We start from the raw sequence: 26,837 nt of genomic DNA, 5'->3' as shown, positions 1-26,837 counted from the left end.
TGGCAATAGCTGCCTAATATACTGGATTAAAGAAAGTTAAACAGGTTTCTGCATTGCATTGTTTCTTAGAGACTTTAATCTTCTGTGTGCACAGCAAATCTTTAAGGTGGCCATAGAATTAGTTGGCAATTCTCATTAGATCTTTATTTTTCAGGACAATTTATGATATCAAGGTAGGTAGAGATATAACCAGAGTTGGCTTTTAGGGGGAGGGTAATTAGCCCTCCTTTTTTCCCCAGCTCCTAATGCAACACACACACACACACAAGTTCACCCTGATAAGAAGGATTGCTGATATGATGGGCTACAGCCCCATGGTTAAAGGGTCAGAGTGTTAGAAGGAATAGTTTTGGATGTGGAGAGGGGAAAGGTGAAGTTTTTGAGATTGCTCCATTTATTATCTTTATGCACATAGCTGTTAATCGATAGATAGCAAATATTCATTCTCTGGGAAATGGCTCAAAAGACAGCATAAAATGAAGAAAATATGTACCATCTGAGGTAGGGGAGCTACCCACCTGTGAGGAATTAAGAATGGAACTCAGAAGTGTGGCAATAAGGTAATCCAGCTAATTACCACACCTGCTAGTTCACTGGGGGTATGTTTCCTTCCTAAGTTTTTCTTGTGCCTCCTTTTCTCTTATGAGGGCTGACTGGAGCTGTACCCTCACGGCAGGAGCCCTACATCAAGCAAGCCTCGGGTGGGGGACCCCGGACTGCTCTGCTAGAGGTCAGTCTTCAGGAGAAGTGGTTCCGTGTTTCTCCTGGGTAGACGTGTACTTTCCTTGCCTGCTCTTGCCGCTGGAGTGATGAAACCCAAAGCTAAGGCAAAGACACCAAGGAGGCCATTTACTTCTACCCTTTGGGACAGGGGTTGGAGAAAACTCTGTTTTTCCAGAACCACACAGTAAGTATTGTAGACTTCCCAGGCCACGCAATCTCCATCGCCACCACTCATCTCTGTGGTTGTAGTGTGAAGACAGCCACAGATAGTATATCAATGAAGGAATGTGGTTGGGTTCCAAGAAAGCTTACTTACAAAGACAGGTGGCGGGATGAATTTGGCCTGTGGCCATAGTTTGCTGACCTCTGCTTTGAGAAATGATTTCTTAACAGCGAACGCATCACTGAGCTTTAAGTCAACCAAAGCCCGTTGTCCAGAAAACACATTTTCCTGAGGTTTCCCCTCGGCACCTCTTGCTCATGAACCTGTGGCATAAAGTGTTAGGTTGGAGGGTCCTGGGTGTTTGTCATCTTTCCCTCTTTCTTTTTTCACAGACAGGACAAAAGCATAATTTATAATGCTCTTGTGAAGTGAGCTGTACGCATCATAATTTTGCCCCTCTTTTGCAGATGCTTGACATTTACTTTCAAATCATCCACAAAAGACATGGGGGAAAAATCTAATAGCAAAATAAATTGTAGGACATTAAATACTACAGTTCGGTTAATTGTAAAAAGATAGGTTAACTTTGCAATAACCATTGTGAGACATGAGACCCTGGTGTATTGCTTGTGCATTAGAAGGGTAGGCAGCATATTTAGTGTAGGTGAGTAGGGATAACCCTGAATTCAATTTCACAGTAATGAGACCCACACCATCTGCACAATAGCCTTCCTGCATTTCTGTGCACTTGAAACTTTAATGACATTACCTCAAAACATGGCCCAGATTTCTTTCCTTTTATGAATCTCCTAAGTTTTGTGCCACCACAATTTCTCATAGAATAACTGCAGGTCGTACGTTTAACCAAGCTGAAATGAGTTACACAAGAAGTCACTCCTGCTGTTCATGATCCACTTAATTACCAGCTTTGCTAGATCACCCATCAGTAACCCCAGAACTTTTCTAAAGAAACACAGCCACAATCAAGGGGAGATATTTGATGGTTGACAGCATGTGGCTACATTTTTCTGTCTTTGGATACCAGTGGATTCATTTTCAGGCTTGCCAAGGTCTTAGGCACCTCCATGCCTTCATTCCACAGCGAGCAGTTTCTCAAGACACTATGGGAGTACAAAGAATGCAAGCAGAGAATTCTGGCAGCTAATTTATAAATCTTTATCTTAAATTCTATCCTGTTGGCTCTCCTGAACTCTATGAAATCTAATTAGACAATTCTGTCTGATTTTCTCCCCAAACCTTATGTGCGTTTTGTATCTTCTCATTTTGATGCCTAATGAGTGGGACTGGGTTCACGCTTATCTGCTGGTCTTCCTGGGGTCTATGAAACCATTTCTAGAGTGAAAAAAAAAAATCACAGACAACAGTTCCAATTAGCAGAATGTGTGTAACTTTCTTCTAAAAGAACCCAAAGGAGTAGCCTGGGTGCCATCTGCTTTGGATTAGTTCCTGCTTTCAGTGCCTAGGCAGGGAGGCTTTCTGATAAAACAAAACAGCACCCCCAACCCCCGCCCTGAAAAATCAAGATGTAATGTGTCCAGTGTGTTAGAGGCTTTGGAAGTGACCCAAACACCAACACAAAGTAGGCTGTATAATTGCTTCTTCTATTGCATTTATTTTATTGCATTTATTTTATTTTATTTATTTAATTTATTTTATTGCATATTTACTACCTTGTGTGACCTAATGGGCCTATTAGAAGGGGTATGTTTTAAAACACAGTATGTGAATATCACATATTGTGTTTGATGAAAGTCAGATTTTGTTTGCCTTTTTTTGGCAACCAGTGTCTGTCCATCTCACTTTTCCTACCAACTATTTGGAGGGCCCACTTTCCCCTTTTTGTTGTTAAAATTCTACTTTCCAACTCCAGACTCACCCAACTCCATGCCAAGTAAGCCGGTCACATCATTGCATACCTTCTGGCCACCAACATGAGTTTTAATTGGGTCATAGGTTCATTGTTAAGCCAATGAGCTATCTTGAGACTATCCCTGAGACATATAGGATAGAAGCAAGTGTTCTTTCTACCGGATTTGAATAAAACACACTGTAGCTCTTTGTGTAGTTTCAGCCATGTTACTGTCACGTGAATGCGAAGTGCGGGTTCAACCTCTACAGGGCAGAGCTGAGAAATAAAGAGAAAGAAAGGTTTTGGGTCCCTAATCAGTTCATATCTGATTTCCCCCTGGATTTTTCAATGATACAAGATAATAAATTCTTTTCTTGCTTAAGCCCTTTGGGTTGTATTTTCTGTTACTTGTAAGCAAATGATCTTCCTTTTGATCCGGATGACCACTGTTCATGCTGAAAGGAACCTGAGGGATGATCCACTTCAACACCTTTAGAATGAATAAATCAGGGAGGTGGGACTCTGACTTGATGCCAGTTACATAGTCTGCTGGTGGTGGAAGTATGTGTAGCATCTGGCTCTCTTTCCTTTCCTGCTGTTAAATTAAGAACTATATCTATCCTTAGGAGATGTGACACATTCCAGAAAGTTGCTTAATCTTTTTTTATTTATTCTCATTCAAATATGCCAGCTCTGATGTCTGTTTTTACTTTTATCTTCTAAGATAAAATCACAACTGGCTTGCCAACTAAAAAAAAAAAAAAAAACCCACAAAAATAAGAGTTATTGTAACAGGCCTTTGACTTGTCAGTCTGAGTTGAAACTATAACATCCCCTACGGCTATGTGATGGGCCTGCTCTGGTCTTTGTTACCTCAAAAGTGGGTGCATCCCACCCACTGGCATCGGGTAACTTGACTTTGCTCCCGTGGTGACTTTTAACGGGCCCAACCTCCCAGACTTGGGGACTGAGCCCCCATCCCTTTCTCTCCTGGAGTCAGCCTCTGCTCAGGTACCTTCTCTTCTTTGGGCAGAGTCTCTGGCCCTCCCCAGAGTTGATGTTCAAGTCTTTATCTCCACTCACACTGCCCTGCCTCACCTCACTGAACTCTCTTCCTAGGATTCTACATATGGTTTGAACTCTGGTTCTCCTTATAAACCTGTATTGCTAGTCCTTTCTGCATCATTAAAGGATACGTGTGGTGTTTTCTTGCTCAGATGGCCCTTGGGACTCCTCTGACTATGCTCCTTGGGAAACCTGGAATACTGCTTTTTCTTTTTCGCAAATAGAGCAATTACCCTATTTGCTACTCCCAGAAGACTTTAGCTAATACTGATGTCCTGAGGGCCTAATTGAATTTATAGACTTAAGAAAAAGTAAATATGAGCCAATATTTAAAAACCTGTGATATTATGTCACAAGTATCTAGTTTTAGACTATTCTTTAAAAATGAGATGATCTGGCAACAGTGTTTCCCCATTTTCACATTTTACAACTGTTGGATGTGAGTTTCAGGTGCCTTTTGGAGAGTGTGCCACAGTTCCTAGCATTTCCTATTGTACTGTCATGTGAGCAACAGTCCCCACAGCATCACAGGGGCCAGCCAGGAGTGAAGGAGGCCCATGAGTGTGGGTCAGTTTTAAAGGAGAGTGGGGCTGGAGGGAGAGGGACAGTGCTTATTTCTGGTTGGGTTCTTTCTGCATTGGAGATTTGGATGTGGGAAGTTTGTTGGGCTTTGCTCTCAGGATCAGCCCCTGGGGTGAGAGGGAGTGAAGAAAACAAGACTGGGAAGAGAGAGAAGTTGAACAACAAAAGACCTCAGTCAGTCCTACAGGGGGTTCTGCAGCTGGGATGACCTTTCAGAGTTGCCCTGGATTGGGCCAAGTAGATTAAGCCTTTATATTTTCCACCCCAATCTCTGGATGTGGGCTGCTCCTGAGAAGACAGAGTACGCCCGAGGTAGCGGGGGCTCTCTTTGGCTGAGAGCAGTCCCCACAGAGGGACTCAGCTGAGAGCTTTCAGGCTCCACAGCTCCCAGCACCTGGAAGTGTGAGTACTTTAGTCCTGGAGGGGCAATGCAGGTGGCTCTCAACAGCATCTACTAGAGCGAGGTTTGGCAAACTGGGGCCCAAGGGCCCAATGAGGCCTGCCACACGTTTTAGTAAATAAGATTTTATTGGAACACGGTCATGGTCATTCACTTCTACACCGTCTGTGGCTGCTTTCCTTTCACAAAGGCAGAGCTGACTGGTTGTGCCTAGAGTATTTATTATCTGGCCCTTGAAGAAAAAGTTTGCTGCAGACACCCGAGGTAGGAGTAGACCAATCCAAAGTGTCTTGTCCAGCAGAAGGTCTTTGTGACATTTTCCAAATACTAGGGTAGTAGGAAGCGGGTGGAAGGAGGGAAAGGTGAGCATAAGGGGGAAGATTCTGGCTTAGGCAGGAGGCCTCATTAAAAAATTTGCCTCGAGCCATTTAAGTACAAGAAGGTAACTTCTGGTGGTCTCACTGAGCTGACCTGCAGCCTGGCTCAGGGTTTTCTCCTTTTACATGATGGGGTCAAAGAAGGAAGTCCATGATTGTTTTTACAAAGGTGATGTAATTCATGAGAGGCTCATATTTTTAAATTCATTTGCTACAGCAAAAGAGAGGGTGGCCAATTCAGTCTTGTGTTTAAACAAGGTCTGGGATTTAAAAGGGTCTGGCAGATTCAGGAGCTCTAAGACCCATGTTAGAGAGAAGGGGAAAGCTCCAGAGGAGCCATGGCTCAAAGTCTCCATGGTTAGAGACAAACACATCTGAATGTCAGTTGGCCAAGATATACATTTAGAACAAATGAGACTGCCCAAGCTTTAGTACAAGTTTGTTCATTTCCATGTTCAGTGTTCATTTCAATGTGGTGCTTCTTTATCATTCACTTAAAATAGGTAGTTTCTATAACAACAGTCCTAACTTAAATAGATGCATGCTCATCTCTTTGTTATGGAGGAAAACAATGTTTCAAAGACTCTTTTCTGCTTTGCTAATCACTTTCAAAGCTGCAAAAGATGTTCTGACTTCATAACTTCATAGGGGACTGAGCCCATCTCACTAAGTTGTCTCTGTGAGCTCTGAATTACTATTTTGGGGCAGAACCCAGCTGTGTGTGGAGGCCAGATACCTATTTGTCTCTGTGCAGCAGTGAGGTTAGATGCATTTGGTCTTGAGTCTGGGCTGAGACAGTTAAAAATGCAAGACACTGAGTGTGGAAGACACCCACGAGCCCTTCAGCAGGGCAGGTGGGAGGGGAGGTTCAGGATGAAAGGAAGCTTTTGAAGGGTGAGGGCAGTGTTTCTTAAGAAAGACCATCTACTGCAGGATCACTTGGAGAGCTTGATTTTAAAAAAACACTCCTGAACCCCAACTTGATCCTTCCAAATCAGATTCTATGAGAGCAGAACTCCAGAATCTGGACCTTTTAAAAAACAAGTTCTTCAGGTGATTCTGATGCACACAAGTTAGAGGAACATCTTGGCTCATCTTTTTCTCCCTTGCTATCTATCTACCACATCCAGGGGAAAATGTATTTACATGACTAGCAAGAACACATTTGTTGGGGGGTGGATAAAATTCCAATGAGGGATTTATATTTTGATGGGTTTGGCATTTAAGGATGTGGTGGTGATGCCATTAGGGTTTATGATTTTATGTGTTCGAACTGCAGATCTGTCATCCATTCTTGCTAAATTCAGTCAACAAACATTTAAATATTGATTGACCACCAGCCATGTTGCAGGCATTGTGCTAGGCTTAATGAGTACTGGGAAGTATAAAAAGAATGCCTACCCTCAAGGAGTGCACAGTCTGGCAATTGCTGCCATTTCACAGATGACAGACTTTGGTGGACAGAGGTGGGCTGCTACTAAGTGGCAGAACTGGGACTCACTCATTTTGAACTCCGAGTCTCCTAGTCTGGTGTTTTTTTTGAGCCCACCCTCTATCTTTTTAAATGTAATGATGCCCTTTCTTTAAAAAACTAGACTTGGCTTGGAACATGGAGAATCATACTCAGCATATTTTTATATAGCATATATATATATATAAATATATAAAATATAAAAATATTTTTATATAGCATATAAAAATATATGCTTTTTGCATAAAAATATATGCTATACAGCATAAAGCATATGGCATATATTTATTTTATTTTAATGCCCCAGCCATCTCTTCGGAGTCAGAAATCCTGCTATCATTTGGAAATGATTTTGACTATGCAAGTTTCTCACTATAATCATGTTCAAGCTGCAAGACTTTCTTTTGAAACTCTCCTAAGGAAGCTTCCCTCCAAGGAGGTCACAGAGAACAAGATCAAGTACTGCAGAGATGTTGAATAAGAGGAAAATGGAGATGCAGTCAATGAATGTGGGACCTAGGAGGCCATTAGTGACCCCGGGGTGAGCAGTCCTGTCCAGTGGTCTGGACAGAAGCCAGAAAGCCGGAGAGTGAAGAGGAGTTGAGGGAGGAGCAGGAGAATGGAGCTGAACTTAATTAAATGATCAAGATCAATGGGATCAGATAAATGGAGGGAACTGAGGCAGGGAGCAAAATTTGGCCGAAGAAACAGGGAAATTGAGCATAGGGAGCGGTGGGTTAGAACAGGAGTTGGGGTTATTTCCAGAAATGCAGAACAACACCCAGAGGCTGGTGTTTACACTCACCCAAGTGGGCAGCCCACATCTTGTTACAGCGGTTGGGACTACATAGCTGGCTCTGATGTGGTCTTTGGCCAAAACAAGTAATGAGGTCAGCTCAGAGTCGAAGGATTAGGAAATAGATGTTTGATGGGAAAACTGAAAAATCACACTGCAAACTGGAGAAATTGGGGCCACTTTTGCAAATAGTCTACCCAATCATTCTTCTGCTTCCATGAGCAGGCAGAGCCCACCATATTGGCATGTAAGTCACACTTCGTTATCTGCACAGAAAATCAACTCCTTTCCCCAGAGGTGAGGTCAACCCAGGTACCCACTGAATGAATCGATGGCTACACAGTTATTCCATCTCCACTGCCTTGTCTTATGCCTGGAAAGCAGGCTTCTTGGCCCTGATTACCTCCAACATGCTCTGTAGTCCTTTGAACTTGAAATGCTTTTAGTAATGCCTTGCCACCCGAGAGACCCAGTTCTGGGAGAAATGTATAATGTTAGCAGAAATGAACAATACAAAAGAGGCAATTGAGCCACATGACTTCTGGGAACATCCAACACAAAAATGTCATTTCGATACTCCCTGGTCTTCTCAGAAGACGACCAATAGCACCATGAACTTGATGTCATTAAGCAGTAAACTCCCTAGGTGATTACGTTGGCTAACCTTAATATGTACAGAATGTTGCCTTCCTCCTTCACCATCACTCTGCTGCTAGGAGCTGCCTTTAGGACATCTTTGTAGTTGAACAAAGCTGGTGACGATCCCAATGTACTCAGTGAACCCCTTCCAAGGGATGGCCTTTGAATATCAAATATGCTGCTCCCTCTCCACAGGGCATGCAACCACCATTAACATTCTTCTCATGCCTTTTGTGAGAATTACAAACTAATTACAGAATGCATAATTAAGTGCTTCATTTTTCAAATGTGAAAAAAACCCCGCAACAACCAAGCATTCCTCCCTTTGAGCTTGATTTTACTATTGGTGATTAGCAACATGATTCACTCTGAAATGGGAAGGGTGTGCTTTGAAGCATTCTTCTCATTTTTTAAGCATAATAAAAGGTTGGAAGCTCAGGACAGGTTTGAGATATTTTTCCCCATAGAAGTAGAGTTCATTGGAAACCACTTACCTCTCGCCCTTTGTGAATTACTGTTCAGTTCTCATGGGGCTTGTGGAGTGCATTCTCTCCTCATTGGCTCAGGTCAAGGTAGTGGGTCTCCGAGGCATAAGACAACAACTACTGACATTTCACTTAGCACTTTATAGTCAAGGGAGCTTCTTTATACCCGTATCTCATTTAGTACTTACAACAAGCCTGCAAGGAAGCTGATTCTATCTCAATTTCACAGTTTAGGGTCCTGAAAGCCAAGGAGTTGATGTGATTCAGAGTCATATGACTAACTAAAGGATGACTGGGGTCTGTGGCCAGGCTCAGTATGATTCTAAAATTCCATGTGCTTCCTCCTACAACATTATGGAAAGGATGGGGGTTCAGCTGGATAAGTTGTTTGGACCATACCTTGGGATCCCCCACTTTATTTTTCTCTTGTGTTTGATACAACCCAGACTGCTCTTTGTGATGTTTGGTGGGAGTCGAGTTATGACAGCACAAATAAACAGGCAAACTCATCCATTCAAGGAAGCAGATGTAATACTGTCTGTATGTTGAGATTTAATTATGGGGTCAGACCTTGTTATAAGATAATTTCCCCTTAAAATGGCTTAGAGACTGTGGAGGAAGCCTCCATAGACATGAGCATGCTTCAAAGTAATTAGACATATGTATCAGAAAAAATTCTACTTCTCTATTCACACCACACTTTTTGAAAAAAGATTTTATTTTTAAGAAATCTTTATGCTCAACATGGAGCTCAAATGTACAACCCTGAGATCAAGAGTTGCACGCTGCACTGACTGAGCTGGCCAGTGCCCCCACACTAACAACATTTCTGACACAAGATGTGTGGGTTTTTTCCACACCCACCAATTCTTGGAAACCAGCTGGGTGTCCTGCAATTCAGTTCAATTCTGACGCTGTCTCCCTGGAGTTAATATTAGTATCAGATCCCACAAGTTAAGGGCTCAGTCTTACAAGACTGACCTCCCTCCCACCCAGTTTCAGAGACCAATCACAAGTCCAGGTTGTCACCTATAGTACAATTCAGGGAAACACTTACTTATGTATACTGATTTAATAAATAATAAAGGATATGTTAAAGGATATAGAAGGACAGCCAAAGGAAGTTATACATAGGGTGAGGTCTGGAAGGGTCCTGAGCACAGGAACTTCTGTCTCTGTGGAGTTGGGGCATGTGGATGCATTCTCCAACCCAGAAGCTCTCCAAACCCCATACTTTGGTTAACTAACTTGATTTCCAGCCCCTATCTCCTCTCTGAAAAAAATGGGAGGTAGGTCTGAAAGTTCCAAGATTCTAATCATGGCTTTGTCTTTCTGGTGACCAGCTCCCCTCCAGGAGCCCACCAAGAGATGCTTGTTAGAACAAAAGATGCTCCTATCACCCAGGAAAGTCTGAGGGATTCAGAAGCTTGTGTCAGACATGCCTATCACTCAAGAAATTACAAGAGTTTTAGGAGCTCTGTGTGAGGAACTGGGGTCAAAGACCAAATATTAATAGGAACCAAGGTAGTGGGCAGAGAATATATACATATAATGTGTGTATATCTCTCTTATTATTTCATAACACATTAAACCTGTGAATAGCTACTGTCTGCCCCCTCCCTGCCCACTTCTCTCATTTTATTATCTTTTCTCTTTTTTGTTCCCACTAGATTATACGGCTGTCCACATTTAAATCCCAAATTGGAAATTGCATGTATATTTAATGTATGAATCAACTGACATTCTTCCTGTCTTGGGGCTGGAAAATGAAGTCTAGGAGAGCTTTGTTGGGATTTCCAGAAACTGTCAATGATCTCTTTTGTGGTAGATGTTCTAGAAACCCAACTTATACTTCACTGGTCTACCATCCAAGTGATGGCACCTGATTTCTTTGCCTGAGGACTTTCTCTGGATACCAGAGTCCATTTTAGTACCCACCAGGCATCCTCCAGAACATCTTCTGAGAATAGTCCTCAAGCAATGAGTTATAGGAGCAGGTGGACAAATACTCCAGTTCCCTCACTTCTTTGGCAGGATAACTTTGAGGCATATGGCCTCCAGAGTTTTCCCAGTGAGACTGGGCTCTAGGTACCTACTAACATACCTGACTTGATATTGCTGCCTTTTCTTTCCCTGTCTTGCTCCCCCTCTCCCCTGCTGGTGTTTCTTTTATCTCCCACATAACTACTTGCATTTGGTTCTACTCACAGCAGATTTAGGGTCTGTCTCTGAAGGGATCCAAACCAAGACACCTTTGTACTCAAGCAGTAGAGATACTTCCTTCTGCCAAGTCAACAAGTGTTTGTCAAGTATCAATTCTGTGTCAAGCATCATGTGTGGAGAGCAGGATATCCCAAGTGAGTTCTCCAGACTCACTCTGGTCAAAGCAGATTGGGAAGTATAGCATGCTACAATCTCCCATATAGCACATTGCCATATTAAAGGTTCTGAGAAGTTGAGCAACAAAGAAATAAGCTTACCGTTGTTTATTTTAGTATTTCTTAAAATTTTTAGGTAAGGAACTCAGTTTCTCTGCCATAGCAGCTATTATATTCCTGTGCAGTGTGATGGCAAATGCTTATCTAGATGGACTGTTACACCAGGAAGGAGCAACTCAGGACAGAATTCTGATACCAGGAGTTTCTTCTATGCGGTGACAGATTTTTTCAGAAAGAATGTTAAACCAAATTTTTTAGGGTTAGTCTTCTTTCAATATGGCACTAAAATACTCGCATTCTCTCCATCTCTGTCTCTCTTTACATGTCTATATATTTATGAATTCATCCACTTACGCATTCTCTTATTCACTCATTCAATTAATATTTGAATAATTACCATATGCAAGGCATAGTGCTGCATATTGGGAGATATAATGCCTAAGTGGATGTAACATTTCCACCTTTCCAAATATTACTCAACCATAAAAAGAATGAGATCTTGTCATTTGTGACAACATGGAAGGACCTAGAGGGTGTTATGCTAGGTGAAATTAAGTCAGATAGAGAAAGACAATTATCATATGATTTCGCTTATTTGTGAATCTAAAAAACAAAACAAATGAACAAGCAAAAAGGCAGAAACACCCATAAATACAGGGAACAAACTGTTGGTTGCTAGAGGGAAGAGGGGGTAGGGAGATGGGCAAAATGGGTGAAAGGTGGTGGGAGATACAGCGTTCCAGTTATGGAATGAATAAGTCATGGTGATGAAAGGTACAGCATAGGGTATATAGTCAATGATATTGTAATAGTATTGTGTGGTGACAGATGGTGGCTACACTTGGGGTGAGCATAGCATAATGTATAGAGTTGTTGCATCACTATGTTGTACACCTGAAACCAATGTCATTGTGTGTCCACTATACTTCAATTAAAAAAAAATTTCCACCTTTCCAAAGTACAGAACCATTTTGATACATTTTGGGTCTTATTTTAAAACTAAAAATCTATTTTATGTTCTATCAATTTCAGTGAAAATATTAATTTTTGATACTTTATTTGTCTAGAGAAGTTTTAGATTTACAACAAAATTGAGAAGGAGGTACAGAGGTTTCTTAAATACCCCCTGTCCCCCACATGTCTAGCCTCCCCCATTATCAACATCACTCACTGGAGTGGTACATTTTATACCAAGGATGAACCTACATTGACACATCATAATCACTCAGTCTGTAGTTTACCTTAGAGTTCACTCTTGGTGTTGTACGTTATATGGGTTTGGACAAATATATAACGATATGCATCTATTATTATTATATAGAGTATTTTCACTGCCCTAAAAGTCCTCTGAGCTCCACCTGTTCATCTGGATTTGGCCATTCTAATAGTATAGTGGTATTTCATTGTTCCTTGAATTTGCATTTCTCTGATGATATTTGAAGGGGAGCATCTTTCATATGCTTATTTGCCATCTGTATATCTTCTTTGGTGAGGTGTCTGTTAAAGTCTTTGGTCCATTTTTAGATCAGGTTGTTTTCTTATTGATGAATTTTAAGAATTCTTTGTATATTTTAGATAAGTCCTCTATCAGATGAGTTCTTTGCAAATATTTTCTCAATCTGTGGTTTGTCTTCCAATTCTCTTGATATTGTCTTTCACAGGGCCAAATTTTTAATTTTAATGAAATCCAGCCTATCAATTATTTCTGTCACGGACTGTGTCTTTGGTGTTTTGTCTAAAAAGACGTCGCCATGCCCAACGTCATCTAGGTTTTGCCTATATTATCTTCTGGGAGTTTTATAGTTTTGCATTTTACATTTAGGTCTGAGATCCATTTTGAGTTAATTTTTGTGGAGGGTATAAGACTTGTGTCTAGATTCATTTTTTGCCTGTGGATGCCCAGTTGTTCCAGCACCATTTGTTAAAGGGACTGTCTTTGCTCTATTGTATTGCCTTTGCTCTTTTGTGAAAGATCAGTTGACTATACTTATGAAGGTCTATTTCTGGGCTCTCTCTTTTGTGCCATTGATCTATTTGTGTGTTCTTTTGCTAATACTGCCCCCTCTTGATTACTTATAGTAAGTTTTGAAGTTGGGTAGTGTCAGTTCTCCAACTTTGTTCTTCAATATTGTTTCGGCTATTTGAGGTCTTTTGTCTCTCCATATAGACTTTAGAATCATTTTGTCTATGTCCATAAAATAACTTGCTGGGATTTTGATCAGAACTGCACTGAACCTATAGATCAAGGTGGGAAGAACTGACATCTTGACCATATTGAGTCTTTCTGTCCATGAATATGAAATGTTTTCATTTATTTAGTTTTGCTTTGATTTTGTTCATCAATTTTGTAGTTTTTCTCAAATAAAGCTTACACATATCTTGTTAGATTTATGTCTAAGTATTTAATTTTGGGGGTACCAATGTAAATGATGCTGTGTTTTTAATTTCAAATTCCAATTGTTCATTGTTGACTTTTGCAAAGTATTTGTTTTAAAATTAATTTTGTGTAAAGTATGTTTTTGATCACAATGGAATTAAGTTAGAAATAATAGAAAGAAAGAAGTTTGGGAAACTCACTAGCATGGAAATTGAATGACACTCCTAAGTAACCAATGGGTCAAAGAAGAAATCAGAGGGGACATTAAAAAGTACTTTGAGATGACTAATGTAAAGTACTGCTTGGAGATAAAATTTATAGCTATAAAATGCCTGTTAGAAAAGAATAAAAATCTAAAATCAATAACTTAACCTTTCACTTTAAGGCACTGGGAAAAAAAAAGAACAAACTTAACTTAAATCAGGCAGAAGAAAGGGAATAATAAGGATGAAGGCAGAAATTAATGAAGTGGAGAAATGAGAAACAATAGAGAAATCAACAAAACTTAAAGTTGTGTTTCTTCAAAAAAGATCAACAAAACTGACAAACTTTTCACTAGATTGACCAAGGAAAAAAAGGGAAGAGTCAAATTATTAATATCAGAAATGAAGAGGGGACATGATTACTGTGTGTCTTAGTCAGCTCGGGCTGCTCTAACAAAATACCATACACTGGGTAGCTTATCAACAACTGAAGCTTAGAGGCTGGGAAGTCTGAGATCAAGGTGCCAGCATGGCTGGGTTCTGGTGAGCTCTCTCTTCCAAGTGGCAGACAGCTGACTTATTGTAGCCTCACATGGTAGAAAGAGTGCATTCTAGCTAGCTCTCTGGCCTCTTCTTGTTAAGTGCACTAATCTCATTCATGAGGGCTCTACCCCCATCACCTAATTACCAAAGTCCCTACCTCCAAATAGTATCACCTTGGGGGATTAGATTTCAACATATGAATTTGGTGGGGACACAAACCTTCAGTCTTTAACGGCAACCTTACAGAAATTAAAAAAAATATATGTTAAAGGAATATTATGAACAGCTGTATGCCAATAAAGTAGATAGCTTAGATAGAATGAACAAATTTCTAGAAAGACACAAACTACCAAAATGAAATCAAGAAGTAGAATGTCTGAATAGACCAATAATAGGTAAAGAGATTGAATTAGTAGTTTAAAAAAAGTACCCACAAAGAAAATCTCAGGCCCACGTGGCTTTACTGGTGAATTCTACCAAATATTTAGATAGGAATTAATACCAATTTTTCACAAACTCTTCGAAAAAATAGAAGAGGAGGAAACATGATTAATACAACCTGCTTCTTCGGTTCCCAGCTCCACAACTTCAGTCCCTAGTTTACAACGCATCCCTTGCATGAGTTGAGCTTACTACTTACCTCTTCAGTTTGGCCTTGGAATCCCTATGTGTGAACTGGCCCTTTGGAAAATCCTGATGAGATGAAACTTAAGATCCTGGATCTATTTCTGTCTCTTGGCTTGGGCCTCAGAGGACCAGACCCTGTACAGCTGAGATGCTGCCTCACTGTATTACTTCCCTGGGCTAAGAAATGGTTTAGCCACCCAAGAGACATGGGGGCTAAATGCTACTCATCATGCCTCGGTTTGTATTTAAGCCAATCAACAGCCATGTAGACTCCCTCAGAAGCTATGCCAACTGATTCTGGATCAGCTTCCAGCCAGGATCTGTCTGGTAGCACCAGGTCAAGGGAGGGCATGTGCAAGCACATGGCTAGGTTCAGCCTTTTCCCAAGGAAATGAACCAACTTTAAGAGGTTTTTGGCTCCTTATAAGCAGGACAACTCGATGGCTATGTCTGGCTTTATGGTCTATATCAGAAGCTTCTTGGAATAAATTGATTCATATGAAGGCCTTATAATAGTGTCTGGGATGTAAAAAACCCTCAACAAATGTTAACCATTTATTGTTCACCACGTTTATGGTGCCTGACTCTTAATAGAGACTCAATAAATGATAATTTACCACTCCTGCCAACTCATGCTATCCTGTGTATCCCACAGAGTTTATATGAAATCAAGAGAGAAATAATCCTGTGGGTTCTTGGTAATCTGCAAGGCACAAAACAAATGCAAAGGAAAAATTTCCTGGTACTAACAGCATTTATGATTTTCAAAGAAGCATGAGAAAAAAATAGTAGACATGTATAAGAGTTTTTGACTAACGGATTACTACAAAAGGTTATGAAATCTTAGCAGGGTGAAACAATAAAATCCCTTTAGCAAACTTACCATTAGACCTGCTGTGGAATTACTAATTTTTCATGACATAAGAAAAACAATGTGTTTTTCTTATGCCTAAATCTAATCTGATGACTTAACTCTAAGCATAGATTTATTATATGTGATAGAATTCTAGGATGTATATTTTGAGACGATTCACACTAATTATTCCTTACATTTTCCTTCTCATTATCTTGTTAGAATTGAGGGAGAAGACTATTTTTGAACTTGAAAGCTTCTTTGTAAGAAGAGTAAGGTTCCCATTGTTTTTAATGTACCCTAATTACTCCAGAAAGAGTCAGCCAGGGGCTAAGAATATTTTATAAAACTAACCCCAAATCAGTTCGTTCTCTCTTGTCTCTGCCCCCTCCTGCCTGGTGGGACCTGGTTTCCTCTACAGGGCTCTGGAAGTTCCTGGAGCAGGTCTCACATGTGCTCTTCCCCAGTCTGCTTTTAGTCTTTTCCTCTCATGCACTAATCTGCTGTGGTGGATCCTCCCAGTCCTGCCTTACCACTCCCGAATGGGCTGTTGCTGCCTCGGTGGTGCCCGTCCTTGTCCAAAAGCCACTGACCCTAACCCAGTGTGTCCCGTCACCACAGAGCCTGCTGCTATTAATGCCCCCCTTCTATTAATGCCCCCTTAATGGCCCAAGGAGATCATAAGTGAAACCAGCTGTATTTACTCACTTGTTTATTGCATCCCTATTTCCCCATGATTCAGACTTGAGTCTATAGAGATTAGGGAACAATCTGAGGGAAAACATGTTCTTCTTACAGATACCTCCACCCTTCAGAGCCTGGGCCCCTGCCCTTGAGCCTGACTCCTCATCCTGGCCTCTCTTTCCTGGGTCCGTGTAGCCTCAGACTTGACCCAGCAGCCCACATCCCCAGGCCAACACAACTCGGGACAATTCTCAGACTCCTGTTACTATTAATGAAGTCCAATTGGCAATTAATTTTTAAAATCAAGCAGACCTATTCTTTTTTTTTTTTTTTAAGATTTTATTTATTTATTTGACAGAGAGAGCGAGAGAGCACAAGTAGGGGGAACAGTAGAGGTAGGGGGAGAAGCAGGCTCCCCGCCAAGCGGGGAGCCCGATGTGGGGCTCAATCCCAGGACCCTGAGATCATGACCTGAGCCGAAGGCAGACGCTTAACCATCTGAGCCACCCAGGCGCCCCAGACCTATTCTTTTTGAAAAAGGAAGTACCTTACAAAGAAGGTGATATAATTCCTATTTCCAGAAGATCCTTACAATTCCCTCATAGACAGGCTCCCAAAGTGCTCCCTGGGTTGATTTTGTACCAGCTATATCCCAGCATGGGTTCTGGAGTCACATCTGGGTTTGAATCCTATCTCTGCCATTTAATTAGCTGTGTGACCTGGACAAGGTGCTTAAGTTCTATGAAATTTGATTTGTTCATCTGTAAAATGGAGATAAAAGATAACTTTCTTATGAGATTGGCAGTGAGCACTAAATGGTATATGTAAAGTGTTTAAGAGAGAATGTGGCCCATATTGAATATTATAGTGCCAATACCAATCTTCAGTGATAATGGCTCTTGGGGCCTTCAAATAACTTTGAAAGAAGACAAAGGCCCTTCTGGCCTATAGTAATGAGGAAGAGTTTTTATTATTTTTGTGAGGTCAAAGGAAAGACAGAAATAGACATACCTCAAGCCTGCCTCAAAGTGTAAAATTTGGCTTAAAATGAACATTGATAATGAGAAATCTCTTTTCCTAGTGTAAGGGATGGGAGGGGGATATCACTAGTTGAGGTGGGTCACATTAACTAACTGTTGCACCTTCTCTCTTGGAGGCACTCTTAGGGTGGCCAGATGAAGCAAAGAAAAATACAGGACACTGAGTTAAATTTACATTTCAGATAAACAGCAAATACTTTGTTAATGTAAGTATTCCCCACATGTTGCATGGGCATCCTATATTTTGTCTGGCAATCCTAACCCTTCTACCTCTCCTTTTGAGATCCTGGCACTATGTGGCTTTCTGCTTTGGACATTTTACCAGACATCTTGGTGCTTGTCTGTCCGTGTTGGTTGGTGGTTGACACGTCCGTTTCAGAAGGTCAACAATAATCCTGAATTACAGAGTTCATACATCGTGACAAGGAAAAGCAAAATCTTCTAAAACTAAACTCTGGCGTGTGGGTCGTCATGAGGCTGCTCTATCTGGCTAGTGAGGAGATGCTGGCTGCAGGGCTTCTGCCTGGCTCAGGTCTTGAGCATCATCATCATCCTTAGCGCTGAAATAGGCCGCTCAGAATAGACCAGCCTTTGTGGCTGAAGCCAGCCCAAGAAAACACTTGATAAATAGTGGTACTTATTAATATTTGTCCCCATTTCACCTGGGTCTGCTGATCACTGGGAACCATCTGTTCCAGTTCCACTGTGTGAGAAGACTTTATGGAAATGCCCATTAATCACAGCTGGGGCTACTGGGGAGTAGGATTGATGGCAATTAGTTGACAATATTTATTTGGGAAGCTGCATTACTTTGTGATAATTATAGAGCCATGAGTAAACCACCCCCTCCCCCCTTTTCATTAATAACTAGAACCATAGAGACATGTAGAAATTGCTCTGCTATCTTACTGATCTCTCCAGGAGGCTACTTTTCCTGGATGGCTGGAGCAAGTTTGGGAGACTGGGCCAGTTCAGTGGTGACTGTTGCTCCTCATCTTTCCAGTAGGAACATGACAGTCTGGATCTTCCTTAGGGCCCTTAAGTGGCCACCTGCCTGCCTTTCCTTAGTAACAGTCTCTCCTGACTTAGTGGGGAAGCTAGAATTATTAATAAAAACTCATGGACTGAAGCTTACAAGAGTCAATAATCAAACTTTACATTTGTAGGAGTCCTTGCGAGACTTCTTCACACATTTTATCCATTTGTGGATTCATAGCGATCACTGAAACCTCCATTTCACAGAAGAACAAAAGTGTTGGGACTTTCTTAAGGTCGTTAAACTTCTAGGATTAGAATCTAGGTCACCTGACCATTAAGCCACATTCTATCTGATGGCTCAATCTCACCACCCTGAGATCATGACCTGAGCCAAAATCAAGAGTAGGACGCCTAATAAACTGAGCCACTTAGGCGCCCCAAGACAAAACAGACTCATATAAAGAGGTAAGTTTTTGAAAGAGTATTTGCATCTTTTCAGCAAGGCTTAATTTTGGTGAGAAAAAAGACAAGAGACTGAAGGGAACCATTACAAACACCTTGGTGAACCAAAACTTACAGCCATGCAGGCTCCTGTTGGAGCACTTTATAAAATACCTGGTGTGCGGCAGGCCTTCAATAAGTATTCATTGGAATAAGTGAGCTTACATAGCTTTACAAAGGTGAAATAGGGCAGACTCACCTTCTTTCTCCATGTAAGGAGCAACCAGAGCCAAATAAACCGAGGTCACTTTTCAATATTTAGGAATATTGAGTATTTGATGACATCGCTGAGGCTAGAGCTCAAATATAGTTATCTGAGCCAGCCCTGGCTTTGGTCACCACCTTATAGCCCCGGTAGAATGCCTTAGAAAGGTCCTTTTGGAGGGTTGGTAAATAGGTGCCGTGGTAACCAGGTTCCGAGGTAACTAGACACAACTGGGATGGTGGCAGTGTGCTGTAATCAGCGTACTTCACCACTGCTTCCATGAGCACAGCTGCCCTGCCGTTCCCTGGGAAAGGACTGGGGCATGCCCAGCAGCTGACAGGTTTCAGATGGAAATGAAACCGTTCCATTAAAGGTTCCTGTAAAATCAGCCCTGAATTACGTGGTAGGCCCATCTACTAAGCCTTGGGAGCTCTCTTTTATTAAAGCTCTCTGTCTTTAACACCCCTTAGCCACTGTAGTCACAGTGCAGTTAAACTAAGTAGCATTGCTTTGGCTATCCGATGAGTTTTCACAACTTAAGCTAGCTTGCTGCCCCTTTTGCCTCCGCCGATTTGCTGGGAAACAGTGGCACCATTTTTTTTTTCCTGAATGGCAACATAAATGCAGATTGCCCTGCTATTACACCTGCTTAACAATAATACGTATATATTGATAAAAATAATAATACTTTGTGGCTATAATCATTATCCTGTTTCATCCACACACAAACTCTGGGAAGTACTTATTATCCCCATTTTCCAGATGAAGGTGAGAATGGAGTCTCAGAAAATGTAAATGCCTTATTCAAAATCATGCAGCTGGTAGTGAAAAGGCTGGTGTTTTCAGCCTTCAAGCTGTGTCCTTGCTGCTCCACTGTATTACAATGCAAACCCCGTGCATGTTTTTCCAACCTTTTCTCTTGCTGCTCTTCCAGAGCCATCCCCATCTGCTCTGTGACATTCCTCTTGAACTGTTTGCTGTTCTCCAAACACCATTCTGCTTCTCAATTTGCTGCTTTGTGTTTCATTCAGGAATCTCCTTTAGCTCTTTGCCTCCCTGGACAGTGTCTCCTCACCTGTAGAACCCAGGTAAAGCATTCCCTCCTCTGTGAGATATTTCTAGAACATCTCTTCTTTATTAGAAAAGACTTGCTGTTCTCATGAAAAGCAGTTACCTGTTTCCCCATCCGGCTCTCCACTAGGGTGTGAACGGATTAAGGGCAGGGCCTGGAGCTCTTTGCTTCTGTTTTTCCAGGACCTACTTCAGTGTCCAGAAGCAAGTAGAAACTTAATAAATGCCTTTTGAAATGAAAGGCCCACATGTACTTCTATTGGTTAAACATAATTCAATTTAATTTGATTTATGAATGTGTCATTCCTTTCTGAGGACTGACACATCCTTGCAGAGGATGAGCTGTTTGGCCTCTCCATGTGGTGAGGCATTCCGTGTGAGTGATTGAACAGCATTCCAATAGATCAAGAAGGCACATTTTAATTGTCAGAATGAGAGTCCTCCTCCTCAGTGGCCAAGATTATTGGTATTTATTGTTACTTCCCACTCTTTAGTCTTTGGTTGATAGCTCCTATTAGCATGTTTTTCTATAAAATTTGTCTTAACAATTGTGTACAGGGTCCAATTTACAGCCCTTATTACTTGGAGAAATTTGAAAAATGACTTGTTTTTGGCTCAAGAATGCTGGACACTATGCAGTTTTCTCATCTCTTTATAGCAATGCTAAAGACAATTTATCTTCTCAGGAAAAACAATTTCTCTGTCATTGTGAATCCCACACTTTGTCCTTCTCATTGAAGATAATGGTCTGAGACGACACCACTTTTCCTAAATGACAATAAGAGAATTATAGGCAAGTTGCCACTGGGTTACTGCAGCTTTGTTTTGGCTAGAGTTTTCCGATTTCTCTTCCTTCATCTATAGTTAGAAACTTTTCCTTTGTTTTCAGTTAAGGGAGTATCTTTTAGACAACTACCTGCTAAGAATTAGACTTAAATATCATGAAGCGAGTATCAGTGTCAGTATTTGTGGTAGACATCGCGAGGCATTTCTCTTAGTCCTTGCCAGGAGAACCCCAAATTAATTCCCAACAGTAATATATCCAGCCTCAACAGAACACTTAACGATGAATGTAACTGTATCATGGCTTTCTGGCTCTCCTTTGCCGGATAATTCTTCCTTTCTCTGTCTCTCTGGAAGCCAGGGATAGAACTTTGAGTGTTAGTGAGCCCAAGGGCAGGTTCTTAACTTGGCTACTCCTATCCCCCTTGCTTCTTGCATTAAAACATTGAGATGACAAAGCTAAGGTAAAAAACCCAAATCCTTAGAGCGGTGGAGGGAAGGACAGAAATTGCTAGATACTTGAGGACATATTTGAGCTGCTGAACCAGCTGTAGATTCCTACCTCTTGGCTTGTTAAGTAAACCAGAAATGTCCTTAAAGTTTGAGCTGCTGTCTGTCAGACTTGTTATTACTGTAGTCGTTTGTTGCCAGGGATGGATGGATATAGTATAGTGAGGATGGTCCTTCTACTACTCTAGCCGTCAGGACTCTACCCAGTGCCCAGACCTGTCTCTGCCCAGATTATGAGCTACCCCTCAGAAATATATTGTTTTTTTTCCCCCTGGTGATGCATGAGCTACCCATTTCTTCGTAACTTCAGCTTGCATTAATTTGCATTTAATCTGTGTTCTTTTCTCTGCCGTCTAAGTTCTTCTCAGCATTTGTCTTAATATTTCCAGGCAACAGCAGGTAGTAGGTGAACTGACTCCTATCGCAGCAATTATAATGAATACTTTGCTTTACTGTTTTGATTATATGACTGTCTCTTTGGTCTAGAGCAATGCTATCCGGTAGAAATATAATGAGAGCCTCAGACGTAATTTCAAATCTTCTAAAAGGAAAAAGTACATGCCTATTATAACATTAACAATAATATCTTATGCCATGTAGTGGTTAGAGTGAAATGTTATTCTCCCAAAACAATAAAGTGCGTTTAATGGAAAAAAAAAATTGGCATTGCTTTAGTTTTAAAATTGAAATGAATTAAAATTAATCTTTTGCACTGGCCACATTTCAAGTGCTCAGTTGCCTTACATGACTACTTTCGTGGATAGCTCAGGCCAATGCTGTAAAGCCCTTGTGGGAAGGAACTGTGTTCTCTGCAGGTCTCCTCTTAGTTATTGGTTCTTCCTGGAACCCTTCCCGGGTCTCCCAACCTGGCTTAAGGGCCCTTTTACAGGCTCCTATAGTCCTCTATGCTGATTCGTCCGGCAATGTGTGCACACCCCTGTATTGCAATTACTTATTTACTTGTCCGTAGGTTCCTTACAGGAGAGGACTGTTTCTAGTTCACTGTTATATGTCCTGTGCTTAGTAAATGAATTGTAGCATTCATTAAAAAGGTACTGCTTTCTTTCATGAATTGTAAGATTCACCAAAAATGTTGTTTTTGGAGCATTTATCAGAATAAGAGTTCCTTGAGGGTAGGGATCATGACTTATTCATCTCTGTACCCTCTTCACCTAGCCTAACGTTCAGCACATAGTAGGCGTTTCATAAATGTTTGTTGAATGACTACAGAACCCCGCCACAACCCCAGGCTTTGCAGCCCTTCTGTCCTTAGAGCTGAGGATGGCTGGTGTTATAGGCAGTCTTACTCTTTGAAACTGGTAGTCACCATCTGGAGGCCTGTGTCAGATTCTCTGAGCTGGAGTCTGCCCTGCTTCCTGAGCCTGTCTTGGGCTTATCAGGCTCTCTCTGCCTTCCTCAACAACTGGCTATATGACCAGAGGCAATGGCCCCACTGGCTCTCTGAGCCCAGCCTCCCTCTGGAATGCTCCATCTTGGATAATGCTTTACTTTGATTTTTACATGGTTATGGTCTCCTGGTATAGACTGATTTCTGGCCTACAACCATGCTTGCCTAGACTTGGGATTTCCTCTTCTGCCTACCAGACTAGATTTCCTCTCAAGTTGACCTCAATTTAGTTGTTTGGGTTGTACAGTGACAGGGAACACCTCTAGGGGGCAACATCCACTTGCAATCACCCTAGATATGAAGAGTTATTTTGACAACATTCCAGCAGATGGCAATAAAGTGTTTTGAGTAAGGGGTGCCTTTTTCTGGTTTGCACAAAGCTCCCAAATCCGCTAGTATCTGAGCTGCCAGTGGGGTGTGCCTGCAAACCTAGCAGGAGAGTCTAGTTGCAGTTTCTTGCCCCTCTCCTCTCACCCTTAACCTTCTAGTTAGTCTTACCAGGCCAGGTATAGAGAAGCCATGCTAAATAGGGAAACCTCATGCTTAGGGAATGAGACGCATTTCTTTATAACCATGTCTTGTTGCCAGCATCACAGGGTGGTGCAGCCACACGGACCACCCCTAAGCCTTGCCTCAGTTCTTGCACTTTGGTCTCATTCCCTTGTTTTCTGTAATTGATCTGTAGACAACACCTGTACTGTATCATGAGTCTGCTTAAGGTTCCTGGATGGCGCTCCATTTTCCTTCTGGGCACCAATGGAACATGGCCCTGGAGATTGGACCCACGGTCTTGGAGCCTTGGAGGAATATTCTATGCAGGATATATATATATTTTTTAATTTAAAAAGAAAGCCATTTAAGACCATTAAAAGGAAAGGACAAAGAAACAGAGGGGAGCTATTTAGTGGTTCCAAGAGAAGGAAAGTGTTAAAATGCATGTGATGCTAATTTTCCTTTTAGTTCTAATTGTCTGGACTGGTGGAATCATACTTAGCTGTGAGTGATTTATACAGCTATGAGCATCTCCATGTGTGAGTCCATCAAGAGGAATGCAGCCCTCTGATTATGGACTTTATCATGCTGCATTTCAGAGCACATTTGGGAAGGAGAATCTATAACCATAGTCCTAAGGGGCTAAACTCCATCGCCTCAAGCCAGTAGGTTCTAAGGAAGAGCATATCACAACATGCAGCATTCCCTCAGTTCTGTCTTGTTTCAGAGCAGACTTTATCCCAGAGTCTCCTTGTCCTCCAGTTTTCCTGAAAATATATTCCTGCTTAGGAGAGCAGAACAGTCATTTTCTTGTTTGGTTCTTCTAAGGTTGGACTATTCCTTGGAATATTCCAGATTATTTCTTGGGGGTTTGTGAGCCAACTTGATATCAGGGGTAAGAGGTCACCACCCACTGCCTAGTGAAGTGCTCACTGATCTGGCACAGTGAAGATTTCCTCAACTTTCTTTCCAGAAGCTTTTTAATAGATATGCCTAAGATTAAGAGGAAAAATTTTCATTCTGAGACATCACTGGGGATACATAATAGAACTGGATTGGGGGGAAAACTGAGTTCTAGCACTGGTCCTGCATTTTCAAGTAGTTATATAGCTTTGGGAAACATCCTTTTTGGATACTTCTTTGGATACTTGCATTAAAAATGCAAGATTTGAAAGAGGGGAAGTTTCCAGAACTCCCTGACTTTGGGTGCTATATAACTTGACAGGCATTTCCAATGCAAATACCGAACCCCTAAGAGCAAGAATACCAAATGCCTGGCACTTTGCCACCACATTACCCATAATCAATCCCACTAGTCTTTCCTGTTTAGCCTGAGTGTGGTCTCAGAATCTTTCTCAACACAATGTCCGAGGGGGCCATTACGAGTCATGAAGTTGGAAGGTTCAAGATGGAATATTCTTGCTGTTCCAGACTGAGATTTCAAGGTTTCACATCTCTCATGGCATTGGAGTTTCCATTTTCCTAGCAGCAACTAAAGCTAGTTAGTTGTTCATGATGACAGGCATCTTAACAGACTCTCTAGGATAAACTCCCATTCCCAACTTGTGGCATACATCAAAGAAAAGGTGTCTGAATGTGAAAATAAATGAAATGAAATAAGCAGCAGCAGGAAAGACAGAAGCTGTATCAATATTAAGGAATGACATTTGATTTGTGCTATATTAAGTAGGAGAGAGAGAGAATTAAAAAAAAAGAGATTCCAAATCTAGTTTGGCAAAGCATCCTCACATCTCAGAACAGGGGGTAAAAATCCCTTTGGCTAATCCCTTTGGTTAATAATGTGTTAACAATTCTGTATTGCTGATTTGAAAACTGAAGTCTTTTTCTTTGCCTTGGTGTAAACTGAATGACGGTATAGACCATAGTCTATGTTCCCCAGAGACAAGAACCATGTGTTCAAGGTCTTACATTCTATATACTTTTTAAAATAATTTTTTATTGTTATGTTAATCACCATACATTACATCATTAGTTTTTGATGTAGTGTTCCATGATTCATTGTTTGTGTATAACACCCAGTGCTCCATGCAGAACGTGCCCTCTTTAATACCCATCACCAGGCTGACCCATCCTCCCACCCCCTCCCCTCTAGACCCCTCAGTTTGTTTTTCAGAGTCCATTGTCTCATTCTATATACTTTTATGTTAATCCCTTGAGTCTTATTTAGATCCAGTATTGTATAGTTGGACCAGAACTTATTTCATGCTATTAGTTTTCACTAGTGGTTCTCAGACTTTATGGGTAATAGAACATCCTAGGGAGCTTACAAAAAAATGCAATTTTTTGGGCCCTGTCTCCAGAGAGTCTGACTTAATAGATGTGAGGTAGTGCTCAGCAATATTTGTTATCAAGTTCCAGATAGTCCTTAGATCACAATTTATAAAATAGTTATCAATGTATAGTGAAGTAGTTCTTTCCTGAGCTTAAAACCGGACGTTGATGGCTTCCATTTTCACGTAAGTGAACCTCATGGTGCCATAATTTAATTCTGTGGTGCTCAGTTTGTATCATATCTTAAAGAATAAATTGAAGAAGCTACATAGAGAATAGCGGTGGTTCTTGGGTATGAAAACCCCCTAATGACAAAATATTTATATATCCATGTGATAATATTGAACTTTTGGTATTTACTGATAGAAAACATACACAATCATGAGAAAATGCTATTCGTTAATTAACACCTTAAAGGCATTTATAGTTCATCAATAGCATCTATGCACAATCAAAAGTATTGGTGTACATGTGTGTGAAAGATACTGTTTATTTAATTTATGTACAATGGACTGAGAAACCCTAGGAAGGAATTCCATCAGCTAAACCGTATGTCTCCCATCATGCCCTAAGTGTTCTTTTTTTTTTTTTTAAAGATTTTATTTATTTATTTGACAGAGAGAGAGACAGCGAGAGAGGGAACACAAGCAGGGGGAGTGGGAGAGGGAGAAGCAGGCCTCCTGCGGAGCAGGGAGCCTGATGTGGGGCTCGATCCCAGGACCCTGAGATCATGACCTGCGCTGAAGGCAGACGCTTAACGACTGAGCCACCCAGGTGCCCCAACCCTAAGTGTTCTTGACATAGAAATTGGAATCACTGGAATAGGGAAGGGCCTAGCAAGACTTGAGTTTGAATTCCACAAAGGACACACACTGACTGAGTTATGTAGCTACTTAATCCATATGTCTTCATTTCCTCATCTGTAAAATGACAATGGCTAATATATTCCTAATGGGTCTCCTGTAAAGATTGAATTATGTAATATATGCACAGTTCTGGCCTGACCTAGACAACCAATGCTCGTTTTCTTTCTTCCTTTACAAGAATTAGTGAAGGGAGTCTTTAAGACTATAGCCACAGGAGAATCTGAAGCTTTATGCTTTCCCCTTTGATTCAGCTTGAAGGTACCGGAGGCTTTCCTTCTCTGCGTGAGATGGTTTTGAGGAACTTCCCAATTGGGGCTATGCTGGTGCTTCTTTCGTGGCTGTAGTTGACCAAGAGTCTATAAACCACAGTAATCCTAGGAAGATAAGGCACAGAA

Source organism: Mirounga leonina, unplaced genomic scaffold (assembly GCF_011800145.1).
Source record: "Mirounga leonina isolate KUSES-001 unplaced genomic scaffold, KU_Mleo_1.0 Mir_115, whole genome shotgun sequence".
Taxonomy (NCBI): Eukaryota; Metazoa; Chordata; class Mammalia; order Carnivora; family Phocidae; genus Mirounga; species Mirounga leonina.
The sequence above is the reverse complement of the archived record's forward strand: the minus strand, read 5'-3'. Positions refer to the sequence as shown.